This window comes from Lithobates pipiens, unplaced genomic scaffold (genome assembly GCF_037356315.1).
Source record: "Lithobates pipiens isolate NorthernLeopardFrog02 unplaced genomic scaffold, aLitPip1_a1.2 Scaffold_8, whole genome shotgun sequence".
Taxonomy (NCBI): Eukaryota; Metazoa; Chordata; class Amphibia; order Anura; family Ranidae; genus Lithobates; species Lithobates pipiens.
The window spans coordinates 109,767,095-109,774,670 of NW_027507903.1; positions in this window are offsets into that span (position 1 = coordinate 109,767,095).

Below are 7,576 nucleotides of genomic sequence, written 5' to 3' on the forward strand. Positions count from 1 at the left end.
GGACTGATCACAGCACAGCACTGGAGGTCTGACAGGTAAGTGTACCCTAATGTGCTAATATGCTGGGCACACTTGTACATTATGGCATAACCTCCCCAAGGGCCTCTAAAAAGTAGTAATGTTAGAAAAGTTTACTACCGCTTTACTATCACCGGAGCCTCTCATGGGGCCCTACTGACCCTGTGGCCCTTGGGCAGTGCCTAAGTACATGGTTGTCAACATTTCAAATATATTTTAGGGTTGCTTTTTTTACAAGTGCTATATTTAGAGTAGCTGACATCCCCCGTGTTCCTCTATACATCACAATAGTCATTACAAAATAAAATAAGTACTAATAATGGGGCAGAACAAATATGAGGACTGTGAGATTTCCTTTAGTTGAACTGACAAAAGTGCCCATTCTAGAGCTGGTAACATTGAGGAACATATAATTTTAACATATAATTTTAAAGAACAGTTTTTTGTGGGTAAGAGGCATAAGGGAGGAGTGTGGATGGTATAAAAGTGGGAAGTATGTGCAGGTGAGGGAGAGGAATGTGGAAGTTCTAACAGTGGGCACTATGTACATGAGAGGAGTGCAGAGGGTATGGCAGAAGGCACTATGTACAGGAGAGGAGTGTGAAGGGTAAGACAGTGGGCAGTATGCACAGCAGAGGAGTGTAGAGGGTAGGAAATTGGGCACTATGTATAAGAGAAGAGTGTGGAGGGTATGACAGTGGGCACTATGTACAGGAGAGTAGGACAGTAAGCAGTAATTACAGGAGAGGAGTGTGGAGGGAGGATATGACGGTGGGCACTATGTATAGGAGAGGAGTATGGAGGGTATGAAAGTTAGTAGTATGTACAGGAGTGGAGGGTATGATAGTGGGCACTATGTATAGGAGAGAAGTGTTGGAGGTATGGCAGTGGGCACTATGTATAAGAGAGAAGTGTTGGAGGTATGACAGTGGGCACTATGTATAGGAGAGGAGTGTGGAGGGTATGACAGTGAGTAGTATGTACAGGAGAGGAGTATGGAGGGTATAGCGGTGGGCACTATGTATAGGAGAGGAGTATGGAGGGTATGGCGGTGGGCACTATGTATAGGAGAGGAGTATGGAGGGTATGTCGGTGGGCACTGTATAGGAGAGGAGTGTGAAGGGTACGACAGTGGACACTATGTACAGGAGAGAAGTGTATGACAGCGGGCACTATGTATATGAGAGGAGTATGGAGGGTATGATAGTGAGTAGTATGTACAGGAGAGGAGTGTGGAGGGTATGACAGTGGGCACTATGTATAGGAGAGAAGTGTTGGAGGTATGGCAGTGGGCACTATGTATAGGAGAGAGGTGTTGGAGGTATGACAGTGGGCACTATGTATAGGAGAGGAGTGTGAAGGGTATGACAGTGAGTAGTATGTACAGGAGAGGAGTATGGAGGGTATAGCGGTGGGTACTATGTATAAGAGAGGAGTATGGAGGGTATGGCGGTGGGCACTATGTATAGGAGAGGAGTATGGAGGGTATGTCGGTGGGCACTGTATAGGAGAGGAGTGTGAAGGGTACGACAGTGGACACTATGTGCAGGAGAGAAGTGTATGACAGTGGGCACTATGTACAGGTGAGGAGAGTGTAGGATATGACAGCGGGCGTTATGTATAAGAGAGAAGTGTGGAGGGTATGACAGTGAGCAGTATGTACAGGAGAGAAGTGTGGAGAGTATGACAGTGGACACTATGTATAGGAGAGAAGTGTGGAGAGTATGACAGTGGGCACTATGTATAGGAGAGAAGTGTGGAGAGTATGACAGTGGGCACTATGTATAGGAGAGAAGTGTGGAGAGTATGACAGTGGGCACTATGTATAGGAGAGAAGTGTGGAGAGTATGACAGTGGGCACTATGTATAGGAGAGAAGTGTGGAGGGTATGACAGTGGGCACTATGTATAGGAGAGAAGTGTGGAGAGTATGACAGTGGGCACTATGTATAGGAGAGGAGGATGAAGTAATCTGGGAAGGAAAAATGTAAAGGTTTGTGGAAGGATGTTTAGGGGCTGTGTAGTGGTTAAGCGGGCCAGACATGGATTGAAATTACACCAATTAGGCAGAGACCAGCCATAGTCGATCTATGTATGGGCTAGCTGGTTTTACACAAGTCAACCTATTAACCGACTTGAGTGCAACCAGCCTGTCAGGTTTTCCCCAAAATAATCAGTGCTGCCACCTATAGTTAGCAACACTAATCATTGTATTCACTGGCAGAACACAATAACACTGCGGGAGTGATTGCCCCATTCACAGGGCAGCAGGTGAGAGGGTGTGTGGGGACAGGCTGGGGAGAGATACTAGTCAGTCCCTGGGTAGGCACCGGTTAGTATCAGAGCCAGATACACACAGGTTACATACGCCAAGATCATTAGAGCGAGAGCAATAATTCTAGCACTAGACCTCCTCTGTAACTCTAAACATGTAAACTGTAAAAAAAATGTAAAGCATCGCTTAGTACACAACAAAAAATCGTCCTAACTTTAGTGTTTTTTTTTATGAATGAAACAGTTTCTTTCCAACATAAAAAGTTGCAAATACCACCATTTTATTCCATAGGGTCTCTGCTAAAACAATATATAATGTTTGAGGGTTCTGAGTAATTTTCTAGCATAAAAAAATGATGATTTTTACATGTAGGAGAGAAGTCTCAGAATGGGCCTGGTTGCCAAGGGGTTAATTATCATAAGTAATATACAAATAATTATTATGAGCTCTGTGAGTTCATCCTCTTAGTCTGCTGCAGAGTGTTCCAGCTTGTATTTATACTGCCGCTCTGTATGTAGCTTCTGACAGGCTGCGCAAGGAACCCTGTATCTCCGGAACCATAGATGATAGCAGCCCCATATTTTAACCAGTGCTGGGGTGGGTCTTTAGCTACATACCCACCAAATATGGGGTCTCTGTGACTCCTGGTCGCCGAGCTACAATCCTCTAGGTCGATCTTTTTTTTTTTTTTTTTGATTTTTTTTTTTTTGGGCAAATGGGCCTATCTTGAGAAAGGGGCCTGGAGCTGCAGCTCCAATAGCCCCTATGTTAATCCGGCCCTGGCTCTATCCCGCAGCTGCTTTCCTGGGGGTGGGTTGTTTGGAGGCTGCCTGAGTCCCCCTCCTCTCTGCCGGGATCCCCCCTCCTTTGGAGCTTTCGGGCCACACTCCCTGTCTGGCTGAACACCCTTGCAGCCCTCCAGCCTGCATAGACGGTGTTTACCTGGGCCCATAGCGCATTGAGCATTTAGGCCGCCCTGCGGTCTCCTAGCAGTGGCTCTGGGCACGTGCTGCTCCTCGGCTGGGGCCCCCCATTAGACCCGCACCAAATGTCCCCCTCATCCAGAAAAGGGAAGAAGGACACCAAATCCACTGAACGAGGCTTATCGCCCCTGTAGCCACAGCTCTCCTCGCCACAGCCAGACCCTGCACTGATTGGTCGACTCCAGGCCCTACTCGCAGAGATGGAGATGGGTCCTGGAGAGGCCTCGGTGGCGGGGGGGTCGGCCCCGCCGTCACAAGACAGCACTGCCATGATCCTCGCGGCAATCGAGCAGAGCAAAACCTCGCTGCTCGTGCGCATTGATCACCTTGCCGAGGAGTGTAATCTGATCAGGAATGATCTTGACAAGATGAGAGGGAGAATGACTGAAACAGAGAACAGAATATCCGCTACTGAAGATCTTACTACCTCCCATGCCTCCTCCATTGCTGAGCTGCAGCGCACGGTACAGTCCCTTGTCGCAAAGTCAGATGATGCAGAGAACCGCCTCCGGCGCAACAATGTCAGGGTCCTGGGTCTGCCCGAGGGAGAGGAGGGGGATCGCCCAGCGGAATTTGTGGAGGAGTTCTTTAAAAATCTCCTGGGTCTTACAAATGTCTCTCCTACTTATGTGGTTGAACGAGCTCATCGGGTGCCCTCCGGCCTCGCTGTCCCGGGAAGGCCCCCCAGGCCTTTCCTGGTCCGATTCCTCAATTATCGTGACAGGGACAGGATTCTCTCCGAGGCCCGCAAGCACTCCACTCTTCATTATGGCAACACCTCCGTTCTCCTTTTCCCCGACTTTTCGGCCGACTTGCAACGAAAGAGGAAGACCTTCAACAAAGTCCATAAAAAACTCCGGGAAAAGAATATAAAATATGGTATGCTCTACCCTAGCCGCCTGCAAGTCCAACATGATGGAACGACCCGATTTTTTGACGACCCAACTGATGCCGATGACTGGCTGGCCACCCTGGGATGAAGATCCATTTCAATGCTTTATATTAGATGCACGTATTTCCCTCATCCTTGCCTCTCGTATCCTATTGAACCCTTCCTGTGAGCACCGAAGCTACCTCAATAGTACTTTGTAAAGTGATCTGCTTTGAACTCTCACGGTCCAGCTGGTTCGCGTGGAACGAGGAACTTAGTGCTCTTCATTCACAACGAAGATTAAGCACCTGGCCCTTTTTGCCGGGTGGGGATACAGGCCCCCCCTGTTCCGTGTTTTTTTTTTTTTCCTCTCCCTACTGTTTAGGACAACGCGAGCTGGGAGCATTTCCGATGAACTAGGCATAGCTTGGCGTGTTACTACCTTGTGCCAGCTTGCCCCTTCCGGAGAACTTCTACAAATTCCCACACGCAGCATTGAACTGTTACACAGACAAGTTTAAAGGGTTAAATTGTTGTTTTCTGGGTACAGGCCCAATCTGTTCGCTCCCCAGTTTTTAGGGATGCCATCAGATCTGGGCAGGGTTGACACTTGGCTGTCGCCAAGGATATGTTTGTTTTTTGTTTATAAATGTGTTTTTTTGTTTGTATGGTTACTGCTAGGTCATGACTCTTCCTCTCTGAGGGTCTCTGGATCCACGCGGCTCTTGTGGCACGAGTTTACTGTTACTGCACATTTCCTTGATTTCATAATGGAATCACCTGATGACTACTCGTGACATGTCCACTTTTAATATCCTATCCTAGAATGTCCGGGGACTTAACTCCAAATTTAAAAGATCAGTACTCTTCAAATATCTTAAATTACATTCCCCCCATGTGATTTTGCTCCAGGAGACGCACCTTGTGGGCAGCAAGTTACTAGCTCTGAAGAAGCCATGGATCCAGAGAGCCTTTCATGCCTCATACTCCACCTATGCCAGGGGGGTTTCGGTGCTGATCAGCAAATCTTTTCCATGTGTAGTGGAACAGATTCACACCGACCCTCAGGGCAAATATGTGATTGTGGTTTTTACAGTTTGGGGCACGAGATATATTGTGGTGAATATATACATTCCTCCTCCCTTCTCGACATCCACATTATACACTATTCTAGAGCGGGTTACCCCATATTGCCCTGCCAAGTTATTACTTATGGGTGATTTTAATGTCATACTAGCTCCGGACTTGGACCGACCAGCCCCCCCAAACATTTCTCCGCAGACTTATCACTTTGGGCACAGGCGATGGGGGTGGACGAGGTCTGGAGGTGGAAGTACCCCTCGACCAGGGCCTACTCCTGCTTCTCTGCCACCTACAAAACATCCTCACGTATTGACTTAGCATTTGCCAATCCGGTCATGATGTCGGACGTGTGGGACGCTACATACCTTCCTAGTGGGCTGTCAGACCACTGCCCCCTCCTTCTAGTCCTCCGCTCCCCCGCCTCCCGCACGTCCGCTCTCTGGCGCTTGGGAACCCACTGGCTCTCCCACGCCGACCTTTCTGAGGCTATTCCACCTCGCTTGCTTGACTACTGGGAGCTTAATACGGGATCCTCCTCCCCAGAGATTACCTGGGATGCCTTTAAGGCTTTTACGAGGGGGCAGTATATTTCCTCAATAGCCGGGATCCGTAAAGAACAGACGCCTACCACGTCGGAGTTACAGAACAAAGTAGATACCCAGACGGAAGCATATACAGCCGACCCCACAGACTCTAGCTTTGACGTCCTTAATGCCGCAAAACAGGAACTGCACCTACATCTCGCGGATCTTACCAGACTAGATCTCTATCGTAATAAGCAAAGATACTTTGAACAGGGGGATCGAAACGGTCGCCTCCTTGCAATGTTAGCGCAACATGACCTTCCCCTGACGGTAATACCCAACATAGTGTCTCCCTCGGGCGAGTCGGTCTCTTCTCCCCAGGACATACTAGACGCATTTCGACAATATTATAGCTCCCTCTACACCTCCGTATTGCCCTCGGACTTCAGTCCACAGGACTTGGCACCTTGGCTGGACCCCCCGGCACTCGGCTGGCTCTCGGATTCTGAGAGGGAGGCCTTGGTGAGACCCGTTACCTCGGAGGAGGTTTTGGAGGTCATCAGGTCCTTTCCTGCTGGAAAATCCCCTGGCCCGGACGGTCTCCCTGTGGAGTTCTATAGAACTCACGGAGCTCTCCTTGCCACCAAGCTGGCCCAACTATATTCCCATTGTCTGATGGAGGGTGCCCTTCCCGACTTCATGAGTCATGCACACATAATACTAATTCACAAAGCCCCTAAGGACCCTACATCCTGTGCCTCTTATAGGCCCATTGCCCTACTTAACACAGACTTTAAAATTCTTACTAAATTGCTCGCCATGAGACTTCAGCCCCTACTGCCATCTGTTATAGAGACGGACCAAACAGGTTTTATGGCTAACAGAGCCACAGATATCAATCTATGACGCTTGTTTACCAACATACATGCACAACACCTCAATGAGGGTTCCCAGGTGGTGGCCTCCCTAGACATAGAGAAGGCCTTCGACACGGTGGAGTGGCCTTTTCTGTGGGAGGTCCTCCGTAGAATGGGGTTACCCTTGCGGTTTATTGGGTGGTTGCAGACGCTCTACAGTCGTCCCACATCGGCTATTAAGTTGGGGGGGGCCTGTCGCGGCCCTTCCCTCTGTCCAGAGGCACGCGGCAGGGTTGCCCTCTCTCTCCGGCCCTTTTTTGCCATTGCCATGGAACCACTGGCGGAGGCCCTGCGCATCTCCCTACATGTCAGGGGCCTACGCATTGGCTGGCTGGAGGAGAGGGTCGCCCTGTACGCGGATGACCTCCTTCTTTTCCTTAATGATGCAGACTCCTCACTCACGGGTGCGCTGCAGATTATGAACTCATTCTCCACTTTCACGGGCCTTAGAGTTAACTGGGAAAAATCCCTTTTGTTTCCTATAGATCCTGCAGCGCGTACCTCTGCCCCCTCCGATATTCTTTTAAAATGGGTTGATAGTTTTAGGTACCTTGGGGTGGTGGTGTCGAGACAGGCGTTGGACTTCTTGCCCCTGAATTTATCCCCAGTGGTGCAGGAGACGAGGCGGAGACTGAAGGCATGGTAGTCACTGCCCTTGTCGATACTAGGCCAGATAAATCTGATTAAAATGAAAATCCTGCCCAAATTTACCTATCTTCTGCGTCACTCTCCGCAGTGGATTCCCAAATCCTTTTTTACCTGGCTACATAGTCTCTTTGCTTCCTTTATCTGGGGAACTCAGTCCCCCAGATACGGATGGACGACACTGGTACGTCCGACCTCCCAGGGGGGACTGGCGTGCCCTGACTTGTACAAGTATTTCCTAGTGGCCCAGCTAGTCACGGC